Source organism: Gavialis gangeticus, unplaced genomic scaffold (genome assembly GCF_001723915.1).
Source record: "Gavialis gangeticus isolate Ggan-Ray unplaced genomic scaffold, GavGan_comp1, whole genome shotgun sequence".
Lineage (NCBI taxonomy): Eukaryota > Metazoa > Chordata > Crocodylia > Gavialidae > Gavialis > Gavialis gangeticus.
This window is the reverse complement of record NW_017729032.1, coordinates 259,856,368-259,871,594: the sequence shown is the minus strand read 5'-3', so window position 1 is coordinate 259,871,594 and position 15,227 is coordinate 259,856,368. Positions and strand designations below refer to the sequence as shown.

The 15,227-nt window shown below is 42.1% G+C and overlaps 1 long non-coding RNA gene across 2 annotated transcripts in view; it reads left to right on the top strand.

The window, feature by feature from the left end:
• Positions 1–15,227, top strand: part of LOC109303558 — a 184,343-nt gene that overhangs the window by 46,800 nt on the left and 122,316 nt on the right. The window contains exons 1-2 of one of the 2 annotated variants that reach the window (XR_002099156.1): positions 198–236; positions 2,101–2,189. The exons of the other annotated variant lie outside the window; for it this stretch is intronic. This is a non-coding gene — a long non-coding RNA (uncharacterized LOC109303558). Of the gene's footprint in view, positions 1–197; positions 237–2,100; positions 2,190–15,227 lie in introns of those variants that run through there. 2 annotated transcript variants of the gene reach the window in all.

The window sequence follows — 15,227 nt, the reverse complement described above, 5'->3', positions numbered from 1 at the left end:
AACAGGCGCAGACAAACTGTAGTGGTGATTGATGGTATGGAGGCAGATGGACACAACACAGCGGCTCAGCACTGGATAGACCACCCTTCCCTAATGGGCTGCAGACAAATCTGCATACACATATTGTCTAGTAGGGCTTTGTTGATGATTGACAACAAACTATGAGTGCATTGCTGGGGAGGGGAGAAGTAGCAATAGGCTGCTCAGAAAACCAAAGCAAAGACCTACTGCTAAAGGTACTATGGGTACAGACATTTATTTATTATTTGTATACACATATGGTTGGTTTAATGCTCTCCCTGCCCCCCCCACCCCACACACACTTAATGCAGCATTGCTTTTTACTTTCTCCACAAAGTTTTCCTTGTTTTACACCCAGACTTAGTGCTGGCAAGAAGGAAGGTCTTAGGCTGTTTAAAGTGGTAAGGGAAGCTCTTTAATTTTTCCCTAGTTTCCTGTGTGGGGACCTGAGCTGGTGGTGTGTATTACATTTTAAAAGAACCCCTAGGTATTTGAATTGGGCTGTTGTTGCTGCCAAGAACACCTGACAAAAATATTGCTCATATATGACTTGGATACAGAATTAATATTCCAGGCTTAGATTTGGCGCACACTATCTTAGCACAGGAACATAACAATTAGTCTACTTGCAATTTTATTTGTGTGCAGCAGTTCTGAACTGACACTTTTAGAGACAAAAGTCCTCTATCCACAGAACAAGGAGAGCATGGACAATGGCACCACAAACATTGTTTTTAAGTTTCACCTCTGATCACTTCTCAAGTGCCCTTAGGCCACCATGCTACTAAATTGATCCTCATCCTGCAAAAATCCAGAATCCAGAAAATTCAAATCTTGGATACCAGTAGGACTACATGTGCAAACAAGGGCTATTCACAAAAGTGGTGCAGGATGGGTTCCCTAGATGTTTCTGGAGACTTGTGAAACCTAGAGAGAATTGTGATGAATGATACCAAGGCAGATCTTTCTTTAACAGATGATTCCTTGCTATAAAATATAAACTCTTTGGCTAAGTTATGTACAAAATGAAGTTATTGGGAGAATTACTGGTAGATAAAGTATACACGACAGAGACTTAAACTATATTTTGACTAACTTGCTCTCAGTATTTCAATTTTTTGATTTTTTTTTTAATAAACTATGTCAAACAATGAGTTAATATACTATGTCAAACAAAACCGGCTGTCATATTCCTGATGAGAATAAAATATCTTAATTTGTATTCAAAGCTCACAATGCCTCTCTTGGGACACCTAGGATATAAAAACACATCAGTCAAAAACATCTGTTACCTTTAATGGATTTAAAAGGGTTTGGAAATCTAAGCTAAATATCTTGTATAAGATTAGATTATGGTCTGGTGTTCTGAAAACTTTGCATTGATCTTCCAAGGTCCCTTCCAGCCCTAATGTCTATGAAATCTATGAAAATCAGCTCATCCCTTCCAAAAATATATGTAATCAAAGTTATGTTTCTGTGGTTAAGCACAAAGTTAGGAATGAAACCCGAACAATCGGTAAATTGAAGCAGTTTTGCCCAAGGTATGTGCTAAACAAACCCGAGTGACCAAAATATTAGTCTGTCTTAAGACATGGCCCCAAGTGTTTTACAATTCAAACCGGAAAACAGTTTAAATATGATGGATAAACTGTTTGTGACAAATAATTCAACCAGCTGTAATAGAGATGTACAGGGCTATTACGCCAGTGAAAATAATGTAAATAGACCTCAGCAGTGAAGTCGCAGCTGCAGAGTATTGTCCCTTCGCATGCCCATAAGAATCCCCTCTAGAGTTGTTTTCAGGGCTAGTAAGTCACTCCTTTCTGGATCTTTCCAGCATTAACCATTCAACATTTAATCTACCCTTCAGCACAGATGGGTAAGGGAATTAGAGGAGGTGTTGGTGCCCTGCGCATTGTGTATGGGTCATTAGAGCCAGCATTTCATTATTATATTATGCACAAGGCCCAGGTGCCTTTTTGGCAATTGCCACTGAGTAAATTATGTATATAAATAAAGAGTCATCCAAGACAATTAGCTGTGCAGGAGCAAGGCAAACAGTGTGCTGTGTTTCCCCAGGGTTGCAGAACTTCAGCCCTGCCAAACAGCAGACAGCTGGAAGCACACGTGTGAAGGGCTGTTGCTGGCAGGGAAAACTAAGTGGTCAAGTAAGGAACCTGTGCTTTTAGACTGGTAAAAGAAACTTCATTGGCTATAATAATCATCATCCCCATCCAGAGCATTGCTCTGTAAATGGCCTTCTCTTTCAAAGACTAACTGGTCTGTAAGGCAGCCACCCTGCCCTACCTTCTGCCTGACTTCAGGTTAATATGACTAATCACCTCTCTTTCAAAGACAGGACTATGTAAGAAATGGGATGGTATGGGTGTGGGAAACAAAGGGGTATATTCTTATGCCAAGTTCCTCCTCTCCCCGACCCCTCACCCCAAAAACAAAAAAAACAACTGTACTGCTTTGGTATGTTGTCATCAAGTATCTTTAACTCTCCTTGTCAATGCCTGGCCATGTGCTGTGGCACCACAGCATGTTCTTGGCCTACCCAAGTATATGCCTTCTAGGAAGCTGTGCACTGAGGACTGTTGGCTGGCCCCTTGTATTCCAAGAGCCAGTGGTGATGCATAGCAGGTGCATGGGGGTGCACATGCACCCCCTGAGAGTACTGGTGCACTCCCTGACAGCCAGCATTCCCTGCTTAGGTGACAGGCAGGGGAGTAGGGCACCAGGAGAAGTGCCCCTGGCACGTCTGTGTGTGTCCCTGGCACTTCCCAGTCAGTGCAATTGGCTATGGGGGACCCCCTCCCCCTGGTTGCTGACTGGCCACTGGGGGGGCAAGTGCCCCCCCTGACTTAGCAGGCACCAGTTGCCCATGCCAAGAACTAGATTTTCAGCTGATGTAAATCAGCAGAGCTATGTCTGTACCTGTCTTCCTCTGCTGGAAGAACATCTAATGGCAGATAGTAGCCGCAAATGCCAGACCACCAGTACACACACACCCATTCATTCCTGGTGGATTTGCACAGCTCCACTCAGCAGCTTTGCCACCAGGACACGGAGTGCATTTTGAAGGCTCCAACTGTTGAAGGAATCAGAAAATACAGGGCCTTTCTCTCCGTTGGCCTCCCTGTTGAGAGAAGCATATTCTGCCAAATGAAGATGGGGTAACTGTTGCTGAAGAAAAGGGTTCCACAGCTGCAGAAAGGCTTTGAGTATGAAAGTTTGCTGCCATATCTAGAATTATGCTGACAAAGTTTTGTAGCATAGATTAGACCCCTGACTTCAAAAGTTGTGCAGTTCTTATGCTGTTATAGTTGAAATAGTACAGCCCTCTAATGGGGATGCAGCTATATCAGTAGAAATGTATTTATACCATTAATACGCTCATACACTAATGGGAATAAGCTCTCCCAGTATTACCCATAGTATAGTTCTTTCCACACTGGGCCTCCCTACACTGTCCATGCTAAAAAGTGCCACTGTAGATATTCTGGGTGCATGTCGATTCATTCGCTCCCAGGTATGCTGATTGGCACATGCCCAGTGCCACTCCAAGGCAGCCATCTTGCACCGTACCCTTTTTGCGGGAAGCAGCACATATAGAGGATACGTGCTGTGCTCCATTGTAATGCTTCTCAGCACAATGCAGAATTGTTCATTAGGGCTTGCACTGGCATAATTATATTGGTGAAAACCCCCCACCTCTACAGGAAATAAGGCTACCAGTCCAATTAACAGGTGTAGAGCAGGCCTTAGACAGGTGTATGCATTTTTTGTCTTTTTTGCTATGTGCTTTATATTCAAATAAGAGTAATTTTAGGCCATGGCTGCTCTTTGTGTATGTGTGAGGAATAACAAACCATTGCTTTGAAGCGCTACTCTCAGAAATGCCATTTAAAATTAAATACTTCTTCGAAGCGTGGCTCAGGCTTTTCTCCACAGTCATCTTTGCTCCTTGCTGGCTGGACTTCAATCCTGCTGGCTGGAGCCAAGTGGGTGCAGTTTTCCTATACAACGCTGGTGGTTTTGTTCTAAGTGTAATGACTTGCATGCACTAAACCAGCATGTGGGATGAAAGGGAAGGGGCTTCATCGCCTCTGTCTCTTGTCTCCATCAAAGGGCTGTGAGCATATAATGCTGTCTGTTTTCTCTCAGCAGCGATTTCATTTCACTAGCTAACAAGCTATTAGCCCAACCTTGCCATTGCGATTTGTCATACTTTTTTTGTGTGTTACATGTGCTTTATCTCACTGAAGTCTCATCTTTCCTAGCCCATAGTCTAGTCATTTAAAATGAAGTTCGCAAACAGCATGATAATGATGGAAATCACAAAAGAGAAAGCTAATGGCTGCAGCTGCTGTTATGAACCTGATTTCCACAGGCTCAGCGGGGCTTGGAATATCAAAGAAGAGTTCAGTTAAAGGGGCACTGCTGCTGCAGCTGCGAGTGAGCAGTTGGATTTTTATCATCATCCCAAAGCAGGAGCCAGAGATCATGGAAGCTACTAAGTGCTTCCTGCAAGGATCTGAGAGCCCTTAATTCCCAGTAAGAATTCAGACACTGCAGGGATGATTGGAAGATAAATACTTACATAATATAGACATCTTCCATGTTTCACGGGTGTTGGTTATAGCTGTGTTGGTCTAAGGGCATAGGCAGACAAGGTTCTCTGAGTAAATGTGATATCTTTTATTAGACCAACTAAGAAGGGTGTTTGTACCTAAAAGCTTGCAAAGAACAATTTTTACAAATATTTAGTTAGTCTAATAAAAGATATCACATTCACCCAAAGAACCTTGTCTGTCCATAAAATAGAAGGTGCTGCTGCAATAGAGATGCCATTTATCCTGAGACCACTGGTTAACAATGAAAGAGAATCCGAAGGGCAGATTTTTGCTGTACTTCTGGAGGGACACAGTGCATAAAGTGTAATTCAGAGCACAAGAATGGGACAGGAAGTGGTACCTTTCCAGTGCTGGTTTTCTCTACTGCTATGGAAGCTAATATACCTTCCCCTTCATTTAAGTCTGAGCAACCCTGGGGTCACTCTAAACTTAGAGCAGCCCCTTCATAGTTGCCTCTTCATTGTTGCCTATTAGCCCAAGATCCTCCTTGCCTTGAGGACCTCTACCTCAAATTCCTTCCATCCTCTGGCCTTATCCCTGGCTACATTGGCTGCATAATGTTTCAGTGTCAGAGGAAATTCTCCTCATCCCATGTCATCTCCTTTATGGTACCTGTTCATTGTTGAGGGGCAGAATCAGTTCTTTGAGCTCTTTGCATCAGCCCCAGTGTAAAAATATATCCATGGTGAATAAATGCTTAGAACTGCAGGAGAACCATCTAGTTACACTAGAGGACAGAAATGATAGCTGTAGTCTGCTCTAGCAAAAAATCATTGGTTTCTGTTTGAATGTTTCCATTTTTAGTAGGTACACACTCTGCTCTGTCACTTACATTACTCTGTACCAAAGGACCATGCTTTGCTGAGACAGTATGGATGTGGGAACACCTTACACTCTTGGCCTTCGGTGTATGTATACTATAAATGGGCTTTAGAAAGCCAGTGGCCTTTTGACTTTCTTTTCTTTTTTTTGTGGTTTGCATAACTGTCAGGCACTGCAGTATATCCTAGTTGGGAAACATAGGGGCCTGATGTTAGATTTACTTTTTATTGTACATATTTGGACTCATACTGTGTAATGTTTCAAGTGAAATCCTTCATTGACAATCTCAGGCATCTTGTAAAAGTTATGCCGCACCTGTTTGTCTATTATGTATTTGTATGCAGCATGAAATATGTTACATTTCTTCCGTGCCATACATAGTGTCTGGGAATATCACAATCTTTCCTGTATTTATTTGTCTTCATAGTACCCCAGTGAGGTAGAAAAATATTGTCTCCACTTTTATAGTTAGGGAAATGGGAGGAAAGGGGGGACTAAGGCTATAAACAGACAGCACCGTTGGAGCAGGATCAGCTGTGCCAGGATGCGTCTCAGCACAGCTGATACACTTCAGTGGCATTTACTGATGTCATCAGGGCCATTGTACTGCAGCAGCATTGGTCCCTGCTGCTCAGGGGCCTGATCCTGTGGGACTATGGCCCTGGGTGCTGTGCCCCAAGTCAGGGAGCAGCAGTCTCTGGACATGTACCCCCAGTCAGGGTGTGGAAGCCTGATATGCATGCCATGGGAGCCCCCCCTCCCCCCCCCCCCACAGGGGAATTTCCTACGGTGCTCAATAAGCAAATGAACATCCTCTCATTTAAAGTGCCAAAACTGTGACTACCTTTGGTTGCAGCAATTTTGGGGGGGCACTTTGAACATGACAAGGGGTTAGGGTGTCTGTTTGCTCACAGCTTGTGCCACTATAAACATTTTTATGGTGGCACAAGGGCAAAGTCTGCTTGGACCCTGTGACCAGATTTGTAAAAGCAATCACCTACCTGATATAATTTCAGTATCAGCTAAATACCGAAACACTCTTAGTATCTGGGCTTAAGTAATTTGATCAGGGTCGCACAAACACTAAAATCTGCCACGTTAACAGAGACAATGTAGCGGAAATCTCATAAATCTTAAAATGTTCCTCTTTAAAGAGTCTTAAATAAATGAATTGTGGATGTGTAGATGGGCTATGGATAATTTTTATTTTCCTACTGTCTGATGCTGAGCAGGTAATAGAGTCTGGATCTACTGGGTCCCGTCAGAATATTTACATATACCCAAACTACATGTTATTCAGTGATCACTCAGAGGCAAGGCAAATTTCTATTTGATCAGCATTATAAACTGGTGCATAAGATGACAATCTGATCCAAATGGGGCAAGCCACCACCTCTTAAAGATCCAGTTCCCCATACCTTCCAAGTAAAATTAACAGGGATGACAATTAACAATCAACATTAATCCAATAGCATTTGAAATCCTGTAATAGCTAGCAACACGCATTCATTTTTTAGGTGCCCTGTATTGTCACATATGCCTGTGGGTCTCTTCTGAAACACCTAGGCTGATGTTGTCAGGCAGCATTAAGTATGTTATTTTCTGGTTGTGCCATGTCCTGGAGCTCAGCTATTTTAGCCTGTTTCAGCCAGGTGGTTGCTAGTCTGAGCAAAATGGCTGGCTCAGTGCTCCGTATCTCCCACCACTCCAGGGCTTGGAGAAGGTGCTAGCATGAAGGGGAGTAGGCAAGATGGCTGCCACCCCTGCCCCTTGCTGGTGATTGGCTGAGAGGGCTGTCTGTTGTGTGGCCCTGCCCCTCTCCACCAATCAGCAGTGCGGCCCTCTGGCAATCAGTGGTGGCATGCAGGGCCACTGGGGACCTCAGTCAATCAGAGGCATGGGGGGGAGGGGGGTCTGCTGCGATAAGCTTGTGAAAATGGTGCCCTGCCCTGCCCTGCAATCTGTCTGTAAAATCATCCACTTGCCTTCTCAAATTGGGTAGACCCCTGACTTACATATTTATGCAAGTCCTGAGGGGCTCTGACATCTGTTTTTGACAGTGCTATGTTGAACCCAGTGCCAGTACAGGTAACAAGCCACACTTTACTGATGACATGCTGTAATTTAGAGATGTTTGATTCAGATCAGAGTCTGACTTTAAATAAGCACTTTTTAATTTTAGTAACATTTTCTACCGGTGTTCAGTATGTCCAAATCTGTATGTCGCTGTAGAGAAGTTAAACTATGGCTCCTGATCATGCATCATGACGTCAGATATAGCACATCTAGCAAAAATGGACTTGGTATACATAAACACCTGTTTGGTTATAGTAACATCTAGTGCGTATATCTCAGGGAAGAGATAATAGTAGTCCAGCTGATACAAACAAGTCTATGATGACTGTACTCAATTTTTTCCTGCATAATCATCACTGATTCTTTATCTTGTCTTTCCCAAATCTTTGGTATATGTGACAAGTTTTACCCCATCTTTTGAATGTTGTCTTTTTTTTGAGGTTAGTATACAACATTTTTGGCCCTTCCTTAGATTTTACAATCCCAAAATGACTATCATGTATCCTTTCCAAAATACTTTTTCTATAATAGGTAAAGAATTATCATATGGGGATCTTTAAACTAAATTCCTTCATTCTGAAAGCTGTCTTAAAGAGATATTAATTACTTGGACTATTTGGTACATGGTGTCCACCACCATGTGTTTATAATGTTAGTTTACTCTCTGAAGACTGTGCTAGAGCTACAGCTGAGGACAAATCACAGTCCACATTTTAATTATAATGATATGTACATGAGCTGCCTCTAGGCTTCATTCCACTTCACTGTTGGCATATGCTCTAGAGCAGTGGTTCCCAAACTCTGAGGGATTTCACACCATAAATTTAAAATGATTCAACCTTAGGTATCACCAGCAATATTAATATATTGATGTATAGTTTGGTTATCTTCCTCAGTGCATGCACTGCTAGTCTGTAGTGTTTACTATGCTGTTGCAAAAGGATTTCATCATACCCTCCTTGGAAGCATCTGTAGACAACTTAGTTTTTCACTTACTGTCATACCACCCCAGGACAGAGTCTGCTTTAGTCAGTCTCCATCATCATTGTTTAGAGTGGTGAAACTCTACACAACATAACAACAAACTGCCTGCAAGTGGCTCTCGTTCCACACCCAATCCACAACGGGCAGTTACATAGACATCGTACCAGTATATCTCCTACCTAGTTCCAAGCTCTTCTATAAGGCAAAGTTTTATCCAACAAGGTGATTAGCTACACTTTTAAGGAGCTGAGATTTCTCCAGTCTCCTTAATATTAAGTGGAAGCTGGGAGCATTAAGCAAACCATAAGATCAGGCCATTAATCTTCTCAATAACAGAGCTGGTTGGATTGCGTGTGATATTATTAATAGGCAAATTTAACTTTTCATCTAGAAAACCCCCACAAAAACTGAAATGGTTTGGGTGTTTGGCAAATAAAAACTTTTCACTGAAAAATTCTCCCTTTCTTTGGTTTTCTAATGAAAAATCGAAAAATAGTTGAAGGAAGTAAATGCTACTGACAAAACTTTATCAAACTTCCATTATCCATAGAATTTGTCAAAGATTCCACTTGCTAGCTCTGTTCGCCAGCACCGTTTCATACATATTTTAAAGAAAAACTTCTAGAGCTTAAATCTTTTGAAATATTTTAAACTCCTCTCAGTGAAGGTTTCTGCTGTTACTAACGTGATGAAATCAGTTCAGCTCAACTTTAATTAAGATGATGAATGCAATGAGACTTCACAACATGGCTGTCTGTCAGTGCTATAGGATTACGTGAGCCCTGCCATTTGGCTCAGTGTTTGCTTTTGGTGAGACAGATAATTTCATCACCCTCCCCAAAGTTGTGTTTCATTCTCCATAAATTCTTTAGTACCTCTTTAAGCCTCTCATATCAGAACACTTTGTCTTTTGAAATGTCCTGGTTTGATCCATCATTATAGTGGCATGTCACATTCAGTTACTATATGTGTCTTACTAGCTGCAATGTAATGCTGGCTGCCAACATAACTAATTGTTAGAGAGCTTTGCTTGTGATGCAGTTTGCTGAAAAACACAGCTGAGAACAGTTGGAACTGTCTTGGCATTAGTGAAACACTTCTGTATAAATAGGTATAATAGAACTATAGGCTGTATTTACTTCTGGAAGCTTTTGCCAAAATTTCCCATTTTGCTTACTTTGGTTCAGGTCCATCAGTGATAGCAACTAAAAGAGGCTGCATACTATAAGCATTGTCCTGTTAGCTTGGCATAAAGTTTAAAAGGCTGACCTACACATCCTTCAGCTAAACTGACACTCCCTTGTTTGCCGCAGCTGGTAGAGGTACAGCAGGGGTAATGGGAAATCTCAGCAAAACATTACTAGGGTATTCAATCCATATTGATATCTGACATTATTACAAACTACCTATGAATACCTGTCTATTCATATCCTGCTGCCTCTCTTTGTAGGCTCCTCATAGCTACTCCCATGCACTTTGCTGTAACATTTAGTTGCTTCCCTCATGACTTTCTCAAGATTGTGAAAGTTGAGTTCCCTGCCTTTAGAAAAATAAAATGAGTCACGTGTCCCTCTGTAACACTGTCCTGTGGCATTAAGGACCTACCTCTTCTTAATTTACTTTCCAGGGCCCAGTTTGAAAGCCCTTATCATCATTCTCATTTTGGCTCATACTACTATAAATCTTTATAAGAATATCACTTCCTCCTGTTTCTTAAATTATTTGAGGAGCTTTGAAATCATTGTGCTGACATTTAAATATTGCCAGTAGCTTCTGAGTTACCAAGCAGTGAAATAAAGGGGAGGTGGGGGGTAATTCTCAGAGCTGCTGTTGTAGCAGGCTCTCTTCATACTCGGGCAACAGTGGGAACTCCACACATTCAAGAATCACGAATCACCCTTCATCCACCAATATAATGAGATGGAATTTGATTACCTTAAAATCAATATCATAACATCTTAAGCATTCTTTTTCTTTTCCCTCTGGTTCTGGAGCCTCTTGATTTTGCACTTGAATCAAATTTGCCCACTTTCCTCCGCAACTGTGAAGGATGGAAACAAGTTTTGTTTTATTAATTGAATGTAGAGACTGACCTAATCCCCTACCTCTAGAATCTGGAGTTTCAATTAAAACACCAAATGTGGTAAGATTCACGTAAAACTGTGAGGGCTGTCAACACTGCATCTATCACAGTCGCTTCAGATTTTGAAGGTTTACTTTGTAAGCTTAACAGTTAGGGACGTGACTGACTTTTTAAATGTGAAAACTGAGACTTAAGAACTGTGTCCAGGAACCCCTTACTGTTCTTCTGTGCTCACTGGGTCCCTCATTTACTGCTGTCACATTTCAGATGCAGTAGTTGTGGATTGTGCAATAAAGGTATGAGAAATATTTGTGTTTGTAGGATGGAGACTTCAACTGACATCAGTTCAGCCATAATGCATAAATGGTGAGAAAGTCCCTACTTGCAGGGGTTTGGACTGTGATCCATCCTCATAGTTTCTCAGTGTCACAGCCCTGGAGCTGGCAAGCCAAGCTCACAGTCGTGGTCACGGTGGGGCGGCCGGGTGGTGGCAAATTGGATATGGAACAGGCGGGATTTCTGGCGTGGAGTTCTGAGGCACGTAAGCGTAGTGGTTTTAAACAAAGGTGATTTATTTGACTTACGCTTAGAAGGCGTAGGTAGAGTTGCTCTCTTCAGTTACAGTGAATACAAACAACAGAGGGGTCCGTTGGCCCACGGGGTTCTTAAGTGAGCCCTTGCTATCTAGCCGGAGCTAGGGGCGGCTGCTCAACTTAATAGTCCCAGGGCTGGTCAACGGCTCATTAAAGGAACAGAACGAACAACAAAACTGTAACGACGAAGAACGAAGACTGAGTCGTGACGCCAGTCCAAGTGGACAAATGGATGGTCGAATAGCCGTGCCGAGGTCAAGTGCCAGGTAGAAGAAGCCGAAAACCGTCGTCAGGGTAGTCAAGGGTGATCCAAATCGTTGTCAGTAACCGGTGCCGAGATCAGTCATACGCCAGTAGAATCAATGCGAAAACTATTGTTGGGTCGTGAGGAGAGGACCTGGAGATTGAGATCCCAATCTCTCTCTGTTTCGCAGTCCCTGCTGAAAGCAGCCTCTGCTAACAGGTCGAGCAGCTCTCTCTCTTCTCACAAGGCCAACGACCGCTCACACCTCCGACAACTAATCACTCACTCTCCCCCAACTCTCCACAACTCCACCCACACACCTCCCCCTTGGTGGGGGCTCACAGGTCTTTATACGAATTTTAGTGACCAATCAGATCCTATCCTGCAAAGAAATTTCTAGTCAGATTATGTCATGCTGCAGAAAGACTGAGCATGCGCCTGGTCAGGTTTTGTGGGCAACTGAGCATGTGCGAAGCTGAAAAGTAGGTCACGGATGACTGACAGGCCCAGGGGTCGAGCAGAGGGCATGCAGCCTAGGCTGTCTGCACGTCAGGATCGACTCTCCTGTATTGGCAGCACACAAATCTAATAATTTTCATTGAAACTCAGCACTTTCTTTAGCTGACAAAGCAATAGCTAATTCAGCACTTGTTTGCATGACAGGAGGGCCCTTACTTGTACAAAGAAAAGGTATTTTTTTGCATGAGTATCTCTTCACAATGAGCACCCATGATTGATAATATCATCTGTAAGAGGATGCTGAAACTTTAGAGACAGGCTTCCCTACATTTCCAATGCAATAGTAGCATCCATCAGATATGAGCAGTTGATGGTCCTTCACATGCTTAGAAATCAATAAGCTACCCATGCTATCAGTGAAGATAATTCTCAAGGGCATGTACGGTATGTACTGTAATCGTAGTCTGCTTTCACAATCGGAGTGGGATGACAGTTTTGGGCTGGTGTTTTACAGGTACATACTGCATTCTCACACCCACATGGTGTACTCTACCTGGATTTCAAGGTCACTGCTGATGTCTGGTCCTTTTTCAGTTTTGTTTGTGCCTCTCTGTTCAACAGAAGCAGGAAAAAACCTAATCACTGAGCTTTACTAAAACGTCTTTTATCCCTATTTTAACTGTAAATAATGCAAGGGAAAAAAGTTTAATGACCTCTTCCATCAAAGGCTGATTGGAGTGTGAAAGACTAAAGAGGTGTGGGATGCAATGAACAACCCCTGTGAATACAGATGATCGTGTACAGAAAATATTAAGGGGCCTTTGCAATTTTTGTAACTCTGCTTAGAGGATCTCATTGTTACCTTGTTTGTACTGATGAGAATTGGAGGTCATTTCACTGAAGTTGGCTTGTGAAAGCAAAAACAAAAAGAATCAGGGAGGGTGTCAGTAACATAAGTATTTTTACTGCCACCAGCCAGCTCTGAATCTGAGCCCCTTCCTCATTAAATCAAGTCTGATAGTGCCAGTATTGTGAGCATAGCCTGTTTAATGCAAAGGCTATTTTTAATAGGGAAGGTTTTGTAGTTTCCTAAAGGTGGAATGATTCTAAATAAGGATGGGTAAATAGTGGTTAAAAAGGGATTTACAAGTGTTCATCCAGGTAGAAACTGCAAATTCATTCCAATAGGATATGCTATCCCATTTACTTGTTGTCATGGATATTCCTACCAGAAAGCTTTTTGTTTCAGTGAAAGATTGATGGAAAAAAAAAGTGTTACAGCCAGTCTGGCCAACATGCACCCATACATGAATGCTGATGTGAATATTTATATGTTTGAATTAATACACTGGAAAAGTGATTTGTGGTCTGGGAATTATTAATTCAGGAAGCAGATGCTAGATCACCATGGCTAAAGTGACCACATGGCAAAAACAACAAACGACTAGTACCAGTAGCAAATATTCCCAGCAATGATTGTGGTGGAACTTCCCTGAGAGATGCATGTAATGCATATTTAAGCAAATAATTTTCCTGGTATCTTTTAATTAAAAAAAAAAATGTTTAGGGATGCTTTATAAGTGGAAGGAGACTGCTTTTGTTGAGTGAATTGTTAGTTGTCATTAGTTCATCTGGCTTTGGTGTCTGCAACAAAAATATAGGATAGCTTTCATTAATAAATGTAATAAGTGTTTGTAATGAGTGGAGTAATTATTTCCTTCAGACGTAATATGGACTCAAACTGTCTTCATTTGATGATAGTGTCAGATCCTGATTCACTTTTCACTAATGAAAACTGCATTAGTGTAAAATATCAGCATATGAGAAGGATTAAGCCCAAAGTATTATTTGTGCTCAGGATAGGTTTTCATTTTATCTACCACAGTGATATTCTCCATCAACTGTACTAATTGCAGCTCACCTCCCCCAAGCCATCCTCATCCAGTCATTCATAAATTGAGTTTGAATGCAGACATATTTCCTTCTTCAGCATTGTTTCATATTTCTTTAATCTTTAATCTATTATTTAAGTGAGCTATTAAGATACTTTCTTTTCTGTTCTAAGATCTCTGCCTTTGTCTTTGGTTTTGAGTACACTGATATTTCTTTTATCCTCAGAGTAGAACAAAATTTGTTCACTTCCCCAATCTTACAGGACCTGTACAGCCTATGATCCAAAGCAATGCAAACAGCATTTGCCTGTTATGAATATGTGGTGGGTGAAATTTCCCTTGTATCTCCCGGCAAACTAAACAAGACTTCTGGAGGCTATTATTTTCATGATGAGATTGTGCTCCTGACCAATCCTCCAAGGCAATGCAAGAGTAGTGAAGTTTCTTTACAAATGCTGCCGGGTCCTTTGGAGAAGCAACAACTCCTACACACAATCATGTAGAAACTTATGGCCCTGAGATCCATGTAAATAATGGACCAAGTGCTGCTTCTTCAACCTGCCTTCCAAATCATCCTCTTTGGTACCTTCTGAAGCAGAACAGAAGCCTATTTCTGCCCTGCCAGTGGAAGACCTGAAGAGCTGCTCTGTAGTGGTTACTGTGCACTACCATGGAACAGGCATTTGATTTTTTTTTATCTATTATGTCTGATATTTCAGCCTCTTGGTTAATCATCTGGCTGCATGTCCTTCTGTCATCCACCACCATGTGGTCCTTTTATCAGTGCTGCCAACTGGTTGGATCAGAGATTTGATAGGAACTTCCCAGTGGATTTTAGGGATTTATATCAGGCAGGGAGTATACCCCAAAGATACTCCCTGTGGTAAATTTGAATTATTTTGCTCCTCCATGCATGGCACTGATCCCCTACAATTTACCAGTCTGAAAACCAGTGACTCCTTTTTCCACCCATGTAATTACCCTGCTTGCAGAAACAAAAGCCTGTTATCTAATGGTATATACTTTTTCATGGGTAAACTCAGTGAGAGAGATTTTCTAAGCATCACCTCACTGGGGAGGTGGAGTACTTTCTTGGAAGAGCAGCAACACCAAATGATTATTTTCATGCTCGACATCCTATACGGGTGTGCGAAACAGGCCGTATTCAATTCAGATTCGGCCCAAACTGGGGACAGTGATTTGATTTGTTGATTCAGATCACTGTCCCTGATTCAATTTAGCTGAATCCGAATCTGAAGATTCAATGCTGATTTGGAGAATCAGTGATTCGGCCATAGACACAGCTTTAAATGTTTTTTCTACATGCTTCGAGGTACCAGCTGTAACTCGTGAATGCTGTGATGCTGGGCCAGATGGAGCATCCCACAGGAGCATGGGGGGGGGGGGGCCCCC